Source organism: Heterodontus francisci, chromosome 26 (assembly GCF_036365525.1).
Source record: "Heterodontus francisci isolate sHetFra1 chromosome 26, sHetFra1.hap1, whole genome shotgun sequence".
In the NCBI taxonomy this organism is placed as follows: Eukaryota; Metazoa; Chordata; class Chondrichthyes; order Heterodontiformes; family Heterodontidae; genus Heterodontus; species Heterodontus francisci.
This window is the reverse complement of record NC_090396.1, coordinates 21888758-21900866: the sequence shown is the minus strand read 5'-3', so window position 1 is coordinate 21900866 and position 12109 is coordinate 21888758.

Here is a 12109-nt window from a genome sequence, read left to right as displayed (position 1 = left end):
CTTTTATAACCTTCAGTTATTGTTAATCAAAAACGTAACAGTGACAGGGAGATTTCCCTTCAAGGCCAACAAGGACCAGTAGGCAACTTATAAATATGTGGCCTTTTGGTAAGTTTTGCCAGCCAACAACCCAAGACACAGATTGATAACTGAAGCTCAGACTCCATGAAGGATGATGCTGGAAGAGCTTGAGTTCAGTTTAAGTTTAGCCTGTCCTGGATCATCATCAGTAGTCTGTCTTATTAGCACACAGAACTGAATAAGAAGCTAAATGAACAATGTAAGATACTTGTTAAAAAGCTTCAAGTCTATTACTAGCCTAGGTCTTGATCCGTTATAAAGGCTGTTAGCTTGGAAACACAGCAGCTCAATTGGAAATGGTTACTCTGGGCTTCTCATAATAAAGTAGGACATTTCTGCCATTCTTTTATCGGCACTTGGTTGAAATCTTGGAATTCCCTACCAAACGGCACTGTTGGAGCCCTGTCACCACACGGTTTAAGAAGAAGATTCACAACCTTATCGAGGGCAGCAAGTGATGAACAATAAATGCCGGCTTTGCCAGTGACGCCCACATCCCAAGAATGATTCTTCTTTTAAAATCTGTGAATTAAATGCTCTTTAATATCTTAATTCAGTTAGCACAGCGTTGATGTGCTGCAATGTATTAAAATAGCTCCTCATCAATATTGTTATGTGGTGGTTTATGAAAAACACCCACACATATTGAATTGCAAGTGAATCATTATTTTAAATGGAACAATCCTTGTCTGGTATTTTTTCTAATGAGGTTCAGATGGTCAGGAGTAGCAAGGAGTCTCCCAGAAAATTAAATGAGACATACCAGTGGAGGTCATTGAGGTAAACTGGAATGAGATAGGAGGCAGGTTCGAAATAAGGACCTTGAACCATTTAACTGGAAACTGTCTCAGTTAAAATAATAGACAGAGGAATGTCATCTAAACTTGTTAAGTGTCCAGCTGTTAATATCAACAAAAGGAATCTCCAGTCTTGAATTGTAATCTCCTCCCAGGTCCACTGAAAGGCTGAGGACAATCTTATTAAAAAGGATATCGGCAAGGTGATGAAGGTTCAAAAAAATATTTATAAAGATGATGCCAGAACTGCGAGGTTATACCTCACATGAAAGATTGAACAGGTTGGGGTTCTTTTCTCTTGAAAAGGAAGTCTGAGGTGTGACATGTCAGAGGTCTTTAAGATTATGAAAGGCTTTGATAAGGTGGATGTAGAGAAGATGTTTTCATTTGTGGGTGGGTCCAAAACTAGGGGCCATAATTATAAGATGGTCACAAATAATTCCAATGGGGAATACAGGAGAAACATCTTTAGAATGTGGAACTTGCTCCTACAAGGGGTAGTTGAGCTGAAAAGCATAAATGCATTTAAGGGGAAGTGAGATAAACTCTTGAGGGAGAAAGGAAGAGAACTCAATGCAGATAGGGTGAGTTGAAGTGGGGTGGGAGGAGTCTTGTGTGGAGCATAAACACCGGCATAAACCAGTTGTGCTGAATGGCCTGTTCCTGTGCTGTACATTTTATGTAATTCTATGCAGTTATTATGGTTTTACAAGGCACATCATTACCTCTTGGTTTTTATATTCTATACCTCTTGAGAAAAAAAAAACCTAGAATTCGATTAGCTTTTCTGCAGTGTTACAACCAGATGAGAAAGGTGTCGAGGGGTCTTTTACTGTTTTCACCTGGTCTTATTGTAACGATTTAATTTTAAACACACTGTGTTTTGAGCTCCCCCTTTGGTGAATCCTTGTTCACAGATTTCCAATTATAAGGCAAAGAAATGAGCACACCAGGTTTTCTTAGGTTTAAAGAAGAAAAGTGAAATTTATTAAACTTAAACTCTAATACAGTTAACGCCTACGGATATACGACCTGCGCACGCTAGCATGCACACACAAGCAAGTAGGGACAGAAAAGAGAAGAAAAATAAAATGGAGAGGTTTGAGGCAATCTCTGAAGAGAGGTTTTTTACTGTGCTTTGAGCTCATTGTAGGGTCCTTGATTGTAGGTAGTCTTGCTTTTCGTTGGGGCCCACTATTCTTGTTAAACCTTGTTCACTGTAGGAGACTTTTCTCTCTTGGGGTTCATATGTCTTCAATGGTTTCCAAAGCTGGCGAGAGTGAGATGAGAGCAGACAGGAGAGAGGTCTTTTCCAGTCCAGGAACAAACAGCTATCTGCCTTCAAACACTGCTTCTCCAATTTAAAACTCCCCTAGTTGGCTAGTAGGTGGTCACGTGACTGACTGGTTGACCAGGTCTCTTCTGTGTATTGGGGCAGGTATTGGTTCCTTTGTTGTTTGTGATATACATAAATGATTTGGAGGAAAGTATAGGTGGTCTGATTAGCAAGTTTGCAGACAACACTAAGATTGGTGGAGTAGCAGATAGTGAAGGGGACTGCCAGAGAATACAGCAGAATATAGATAGATTGGAGAGTTGGGCAGAGAAATGGCAGATGAAGTTCAATCAGGGAAAATGCGAGGTGATGCATTTTGGAAGATCCAATTCAAGAGTGAACTATTCAGTAAATGGAAAAGTCCTGGGGAAAATTGATGTACAGAGAGATTTGGGTGTTCAGGTCCATTGTTCCCTGAAGGTGGCAACGCAGGTCAATAGAGAGGTCAAGAAGGCATACGGCATGCTTTCCTTCATCGGACGGGGTATTGAGTACAAGAGTTGGCAGGTCATGTTACAGTTGTATAAGACTTTGGTTCAGCCACATTTGGAATACTGCGTGCAGTTCTGGTCGCCACATTACCAAAAGGATGTAGATGCTTTGGAGAGGGTGCATAGGAGGTTCACCAGGATGTTGCCTGGTATGGAGGGTGCTAGCTATGAAGAGAGGTTGAGTAGATTAGGATTATTTTCATTAGAAAGACGGAGGTTGAGGGGGGACCTGATTGAGGTGTACAAAATCATGAGAGGCATAGACAGGGTGGATAGCAAGAAGCTTTTTTCCAGAGTGGGGGATTCAATTACGAGGGGTCACGAGTTCAAAGTGAGAGGGGAAAAGTTTAGGGGGGATATGCGTGGAAAGTTCTTTACGCAGAGGGTGGTGGGTGCCTGGAACGCGTTGCCAGCGGAGGTGGTAGACGCGGGCACGAAAGTGTCTTTTAAGATGTATCTAGACAGATACATGAATGGGCAGGAAGCAAAGAGATACAGACCCTTAGAAAATAGGCGACATGTTTAGATAGAGGATCTGGATCGGCGCAGGCTTGGAGGGCCGAAGGGCCTGTTCCTGCGCTGTAATTTTCTTTGTTCTTTTGTTCTTTGTTACAACATTGTCTGCTAGTATGGAAAAAAATGTCTTTCCAGCCAGAGGCTTGGCAACCCCTTGTAATAGGCCTTCTTTTCTTCCCAGTAATAATTTTAAAATTAAGTGACCATGTGGAGAAATATATGTGCCTCATTCTTGGCAGGTGGGGGCCTGCATGACAGCAGCCTTTAATGTTCTGTGAATCCATATCCCCAAATCCCTCTACTCTTCCACACCACCAAACGTACTTCCATTCATTGTATAATTGTTACTTCTGCTTTTTCACCAAATTGCAAAAGCTCACAATAATTGATGTTGAATTCCACCTGCCACTTTTTAGCCCATTCCTTCATCTTATAAATATCTTTTTCCAGATGCCTTTAATCTTCGAAAGAATTATCAATGCCTCCCATTTTGATATCATCTGCCACATTCCCTCTAGGCCTACGTACAGGTCATGATTATACACAGTGAACAGGAGTGGCCCCAGAACGGAACCCTGTTGGTTATGACTATCCGCTGCCAACATTCCAATAAACAAAAGCAAAATACTGCAGATGCTGGAAATCTGAAATAAAAACAAGAAATGCTGGAAATGCTCAGCAAGTCTGGCAGCATCTGTGGAGAGAGAAGCAGAGTTAATGTTTTAGGTCAGTGACCCTTCATCAGAACAGGCAAAAGTTAGCAATGTAACAGGATTTAAGCAAATAAAGCAGGGGTGGTGCAAGAGATAACAAAAGGAAAGGTATTGATAGGACAAGGTCACAGAGAATAACTGACCAGAAGGTCATGGAGCAAAGGCAAAATGTATGTTAATGGTGTGCTGAAAGACAAAGCGATAGTGCAGAGAGAGTGTTAATGGACAGAAAAATGAACAGTCCTGACCCAAAGCACAAACATGAAAGAAAAAGTGGGCAGGCACATGGTAAGAAAAATGAGTGATGAAACAAACCAAAATAAAATAAAATAAAAAGGAAAAAAATAAAAAATAAAAAAATAACTGAAAATAAAAAGGGGGGCCCGTCATGTTCTGAAATTATTGAACTCAATGTTCAGTCTGGCAGGCTGTAACATGCCTAATCAATAAGTGAGATGCTGTTCCTTGAGCTTGTGTTGATATTCACTGGGACACTGCAGCAAGCCCAGGACAGAGATGTGGGCATGAGAGCTGGGGGTGTGTTGGTGTTGAAATGGCCAGCAACTGGAAGCTCGGCGTCATGCTTTTGGACTGAGCGGAGGTGTTCCGTAAAGCGATCACCCAATCTGTGTTTGATCTCCGAATGTAGAGGAGGTGAGCTGCGAATACAGTATACTAAATTTAAAGAAGTACAAGTAAATCGCTGCTTCACCTGAAAGGAGTGTTAAGAACAAAGAAGAACAAAGAAAATTACAGCACAGGAACAGGCCCTTCGGCCCTCCAAGCCTGCGCCGATCCAGATCCTCTATCTAAACATGTCGCCTATTTTCTAAGGGTCTGTATCTCTTTACTTCCTGCCCATTCATGTATCTGTCTAGATACATCTTAAAAGACGCTTTCGTGCCCGCGTCTACCACCTCCGCTGGCAACACGTTCCAGGCACCCACCACCCTCTGTGTAAAGAACTTTCCACGCATATCCCCCCTAAACTTTTCCCCTCTCACTTTGAACTCGTGACCCCTAGTAATTGAATCCCCCACTCTGGGAAAAAGCTTCTTGCTATCCACCCTGTCTATACCTCTCATGATTTTGTACACCTCAATCAGGTCCCCCCTCAACCTCCGTCTTTCTAATGAAAATAATCCTAATCTGCTCAACCTCTCTTCATAGCTAGTGCCCTCCATACCAGGCAACATCCTGGTGAACCTCCTCTGCACCCTCTCCAAAGCATCCACATCCTTTTGGTAATGTGGCGACCAGAACTGCACGCAGTATTCCAAATGTGGCCGAACCAAAGTCCTATACAACTGTAACATGACCTGCCAACTCTTGTACTCAATACCCCATCCGATGAAGGAAAGCATGCCTTATGCCTTCTTGACCACTCTATTAACCTGCGTTGCCACCTTCAGGGAACAATGGATCTGAACACCCAAATCTCTCTGTACATCAATTTTCCCCAGGACTTTTCCATTTACTGTATAGTTCACTCTTGAATTGGATCTTCCAAAATGCATCACCTCGCATTTGCCCTGATTGAACTCCATCTGCCATTTCTCTGCCCAACTCTCCAATCTATTTATATTCTGCTGTATTCTCTGACAGTCCCCTTCACTATCTGCTACTCCACCAATCTTAGTATCGTCTGCAAATTTGCTAATCAGACCACCTATACTTTCCTCCAAATCATTTATGTATATCACAAACAACAGTGGTCCCAGCACTGATCCCTGTGGAACACCACTGGTCACACGTCTCCATTTTGAGAAACTCCCTTCCACTGCTACTCTCTGTCTCCTGTTGCCCAGCCAGTTCTTTATCCATCTAGCTAGTACACCTTGGACCCCATGCGCCTTCACTTTCTCCATCAGCCACTCATGGGGAACCTTATTAAACGCCTTACTGAAGTCCATGTATATTGGGATCTTGGATAGTGAGGAGAGAGGACGTAAAAGTGCAGGTATGACACCTCCTCCGATTGCATGGGGAGGTGCCGTGGGAAGGGGATGAGGTGTTGGGGGTAATGGAGGAGTGGGCCAGGGAGTCACAGAGGGAATGATCCCTTCAGAACGCTGACAGGGGAGGGGAAGGGAAGATGCATTTGGTAGTGGCATCACGCTAGAGGTGGCGGAAATGGTGGAGGATGATCCTTTGGATGTGGAGACTGGTGGGTTGGAAAGTGAGGACAAGGGGAACCCTGTCGAGGTTCTGGGAGGGAGGGAAAGGGGTGAGCGTTGAGGTGCGGGAAATGGGAATGACACGGTTGAGGGCCCTGTCAACCACAGTGGGGGAAAATTCTCGGTTGAGGAAAAAGGAAGACATATCAAAAGCACTGTCACGGAAGGTTGCATCATCAGAGCAGATGCATCAGAGACGGAGAAACTGGGAGAATGGAATGGAGTCCTTACAGGAGGCAGTGTGTGAAGAAGTGTAGTCGAGGTAGCTGTGGGAGTCAGTGGGCTTATCATGAATATTAGTAGACAGCCTATCCCCAGAGATGGAGACAGAGAAGTCAAGGAAGGGAAGGAAAGTGTCAGAGATGAACCATGTAAAGGTGAAAGAAGGGTGGAAATTGGAAGCAAAGTTGATAAAATTTTCCAGTTCTGGGCGGGAGCAGGAAACAGCACCGAAACAGTCATCAATGTACCAGAAAAAGAGTTGGGGGAGGGGGCCTGAGTAGGACTGGAACAAGGAATGTTTGACATATCCCACAAAAAGACAGGCATAACTAGGACCCATGCATGTACCCATAGCAACACCTTTTACTTGAAGGAAGTGAGTGGAGTTGAAGGAGAAGTTGTTCAATGTGAGAACAAGTCCAGCCAGATGGAGGAGGGTGGTGGTGGATGGCGACTGGTTGGGCCTCTATTCAAGGAAGAAGCAGAGAGCCCTCCAACCGCCCTGTTGGGGGATGGAGGTGTAGAGAGATTGGACGTCCATAGTGAAGAGGAGGCGGTTGGGGCCAGGAAACAGGAAATTGTCAAAATGAGGTAGGATGTCAGAAGAGTTATAGATGTAGGTGGGAATGTGTCTGCTGGTCGGGGGGAGGTCTTTTGCTCAAATAAGTGAGCCCGGAGGCGAAGGCGACGGAAGAAGAGCTCAGCGTCATGCCGAACATGAAATTCATTGAGGTGGGGGCGTAAGGGGATAAAACTGAGTCCTTCGCTGAGTACAGAACATTCAGCATCAGAGAGGGGAAGGACCAAACGCAGATTGGGTGACTGCTTTGCGGAACACCTCCGCTCAGTTCAAGAGCATGAACCCGAGATTCCGTTTGCTGGCCATTTAAACACATCCCCTGCTCTCATGCTCACATCTCTGTCCTGGGATTGCTGCAGTGTTCCAGTGAACATCAAGGCAAGTTTGAGGAACAGCATCTCATTTATTGATTAGGCAAACTACAGCCTGCTGGATGAACATTGAGTTCAATAATTTCAGAGCATGATGGGCCCCCCTTTTTATTTTCAGTTATTTTTTATTTTTTATTTTTTATTTTTTTTAAATTTTAGTTTGTTTCATCATTCATTTTTCTTACCATGTGCCTGCCCAGTGTTTTTTTTTCATGTTTGTGCTTGGGGCCAGGGCTGTTTATTTTTCTGTCAATTAACACCCTCTCTGTACTAACGCGTTGTCTTTCACCACACCATTAACATATCATTTGCCTTTGCTCCATGACCTTCTGGTCAGTTATCCTCTGTGACCTCGTCCTATCAACACCTTGCCTTTTGTTATCTCTTGCCCCACCCCTGCTTTATTTTCTTAAAACATATTACATTTCTAACCTTTGCCAGTTCTGATGAAGGGTCACTGACCTGAAACGTTAACTCTGCTTCTCTCTCCACTGATGCTGCCTGACCTGCAGAGTACTTCCAGCATTTCTTGTTTTTATTCCAATAAACAAGTTGAACTCACAATTACCATCTTGTATTTAACATAACTCGAGAAGCAGCTTAAGTTTTTAAAGTGTATAAATTATAGGTCAAAGGAAAAGCTGAAGGGTGTTGAGAAATCGCACAATTTGAGGTCCTGTAAAAGGATGATTTACACCAGCAGACTGCAATGCGTCTTAATCTAAACACAATGAGAAAGCAAGGAAGAAGAATAAGAAGGATGAGCTGACTGAAGCTTAGGAAGAACAAAAGAAATCTTAGGGAAGTACTGATGGTAGACGGAGAGAATCAGGAAGGGATGCAAAAGAGAGAGAGAGAGAGAGATTGCTAGACAGGAGCTTTTAAAAATTCTAACATTTCCTGCTGCTCAGGAGGATCTTGACAGGCAATGCACATTTACGATGGATCTGAATGCCTTTTGTTGGAGATTTCCCATCCTTAAACTGGATAGCTACATATAGGAGAATAGGCAGCTGCCATGACCAGTCAAGTGAGGCTATAAAACTCAGAGAGCAAATCCAAAGCAGTTTACAAAAAGCAACAGACTCCTGAGACTGAATGATTACCTTCAAATCCACAACCAGAGATAAATAAAGAATTTGCATTTATATAGCTCCTTTCGAGATTTTGGCACTTGCACTGCAAGGTGCAAACAATGTGTCATGTTTTTAGGGGAGTGAATGAGAAGGGAGAACAGATATAAGAAAAAGAAAGAACTTGCATTTATATAGTACCTTTTATGACCTCAGAGCACCCCAAAGCACCTCACAGCCAATGAAGTACTTTGTGAAGAGTAGTCACTGTTGAAATGTAAGAAACACAGCAGCCAATTTGCACACAGCATATGTGATAATGACCAGATCATCTGTTTTTAGTGAAGTTGATTGAGGGATAAATATTGACCAGGACACTCGGGAGAACTTTATTGCTCTTCTTTGAAGAGTGTCATGGGATCTTTTATATCCACCTGACAGAGCAGAAGGGCCGTTAGCTTAACATCTATCTGAAAGTGCAGCACCTTCAACAGTGCAGCATTCCCTCAGTATTAGACTGGGAGTCAGCCTAGATTTTGTGTTTAAGTCTGGAGCAGGACTTAAAGGCATGGCCTTCTGAATCAGATGACATGTACGTTACCCACTGAACCACAGTTGACTCATAGTATGCAGTCTATGTAAAATACAATGATGCCTCTGCAAACTGGTGCTCCACTGAGCTAAAGCATTTACAAGAATTGTAACTTCACTGGAAGGAACAGGTCGTCGGATTAGCACTTATACATTTACATTGGTGATTCTCCTGTTAAGTGTGAGGCAGGAAAGAGGACAATATCAAACCACAAGGTGCTTGGCATCACATGATTGGTGGAGACTAATGCCAGTTTTGCACCTCCAGCAAAGTACAGCACAATCTATTACATGTTGTGAATCAGAACACATTTCTGATAATGAAGGTCTCAGTGTCATCAACAGGCCTCAAGTCAGTGGAAACTGTACGTTGGGCCCTGAGGTGGGGGGGAACTGGAAGATCGCACCGGCAGCCACCCACCCTGGAGCCTGACACCAGGATTGCTGAGACCCAACTTTAAAAATTTAAATAAAGGATAGGCATACACTTACATACCTTTCATTGCGATCTTGCCAGCTGTCCACGATCTTGCGTGCGATGGCTGGCACTCCCGCACCTTCACTTTCCCATCCAGGGAAAGCTGGCACCACCGAGGTGGGGAAGGGGGGAACTTAGTATTTTTAGTGAAGTGGGGGGGGGGAATTAACTCTGCATGTCTCGTGGGGGGGTGGGGAAGGGTGGACCTATGCTCTTTGTGCAGTTGTAGGGGGAAAGGTCAGATATTAAATGTAAGTGTTTTGGGGTGGGGAGGGGGGGAGGTGGGGAAACGGGGAAGCCATTTATTTTCTTTGTATTGGGATGTGTGGGGTGGTGGGGGGTGGTAATTGGAGTAGGGGCCAGAAATCAATTTACAGCGTGGTGGAGGTGGGCACGGGCTTCAACTGTGCTGGTCTGGCAGCCCTTTAAAAACGGCCAGCGCCTGCGCAGAGGCAGCTGATGACATTGCTGGCATCACAGAGGCCACCCGCGCCATGTGATTGGGGGGGGGGGGAGTGGTGTGGACCCCCCTGCGTATGCAGATGAGTCGCCACATGCTAGATCGGCATGGCGGCGCACGGCTCGTGTGTGAGGGCTGACATTTTTTTCGCCCTCCGCCAGGAGCGGCAGCGGTAGAATAAAATTCAGCCCATAATGTGTGGCTGGAGCCATGTGTAGGTCAGACAATCATGGTCAGCTTTTGCTACATCTGCTCATTGAATTCTATTTCCCACTTTGTCATTCATGGTGGGTTACTGAACCAACAAACTCTGAGCTGCTATTCCAGTATGAGAGCCACTACATGACTGTGCCCTATACTGTTCAGTTATTGTCAGACCAACAGTTATTCAGACCAAGAGTTACTTAATTTTGCTTCCACTTTGGCTAACAGCGTAGAGGAATTTTGTTATTGCAAAGTATGTTATTAAAAGCCTCTCATTAGAACAAATGGCTTCCTCTGTCCCAGTGGAGCCTCCATTAGAATCCACTGAAGTACTCAAACCTCATAGAGCCTGACCTTTTATAAGAGCGCTGTTACACAAACTGGGAAGAAAAACTTTGACTGTGGTTTCCATCTTAGGAAACACAGCCTTGCCAGCATAGCCCAAGTCTCAAAAAAAGATACACATGCACACACACACAACTAGGGCTGAATTTTATCAGCTCTCTAGAGATGTGCAGGGGGCCATGGGGGCTCTTAAAATAGTGAGGGAAGGCAGGGAGTGCAGTGCCTGTTGCCTTCCTAACACCATTTAATTTTGTCAGGGATGGGGAAGGCCAATTAATGGCCACTTAAAGGCCTCTTCTCACCACTGCTAGTATTTTATCAGTGGCTGATGGGAGCCCCTGTCATGTGGGGAGCCAATTCAGTAGAACCAGGCGGCTTTCCTTTGGGCTGGGTGGTGGTTGTGGGGGGCCCCTCCAATTTGGGCAAACTGTGGCCCACAGAGGACCCCAGCAGCAAAGGCCGCTTTGGCACCAACACTGCCCCCTCCCACTCCTCGCCAGGGCCTGGCTGACTGACCCTGGTAAGCCCACCCCACTTACCCACACTCCGGGGCTACAGCATTGCTGCTGCTCCTGGGCCTGCTGCAGTCCCCCAGTGGCCATCACTTCTGGCAGTACTGCTGGGACTGCTGAACTGCCGGCCCTCTGATTGGCTGGCAGCTCTTGGAGGCAGGCTCCCCGTCCTTAAAGGGATAGTTAACAGCCTGAACACCATAAAATGCAGCCGGGGGCCCACACATGGCTGAGGCGGGATTCCCCTTGCCTTTCTGGCTCGGCATGTATAACATGCAGCCCAGATTATACACATGCACACAATTACACACACTTAAACACACATAAACAGATTATACACACACACAGATACACACACTAAACATACATGTAGATTATGCACCAATAGATTACATATATGCACATGCACACTAATACACACACACACAGATTATACAATGACAGATTATACACAGACACAATTACACACACATGTAAATGCACAGTATGTTCTCTTCCCGCTCTCACACAGTAACCTCTGTCCCCCAAGGATCTATCCTTGGCCCCCTCCATTTCTCAACTCTATGTTGCCCCTCTGCAACATCATCCAAAAACAGAGCATTAGTTTTCACATGTATGCTGATGTCACCCAGCTGTACCTCACCACCACTTAGCTGCACCGTTGCATGTCTATACACCAATTAGGAATGTGCTGTGCAGGGAACAAACAGCCCTCAGAAATGTTACTTTTAAGATGTGCGCACATGCAGCTAAGTCAATCTTAAAAGGACTGCGCAGTGCAACAAACTGGCCGTGCACAGCAAACTGAAGTTAAAGAGAGCATTGCTCACTACCACTTTTCTCAACTCCTCCAATGTTGCTAAATTGTCAGACTGGATAAGCAGAAATTTCTTCCAATTAAATATTGGGAAGACCGAAGCCATTGACTTTGGTCCCCGCTATAAATTCCGTTCCCTAGCTACCAACTCCATCCCACTCCCTGGCAAGTGTGTGAGGCTGAATCAGACTGTTCACAACCTTGGTGTCATATTTGATCCTGAGATGAGCTCCTGACCACTTATCGACGCCATCACTAAGAACGCCTATTGTCACCTCTGTAACATTGCCTGACTCCACTCCTGCTTCAAATTACCTGCTGCTGAAAGCCTCATCCATGCTTTTG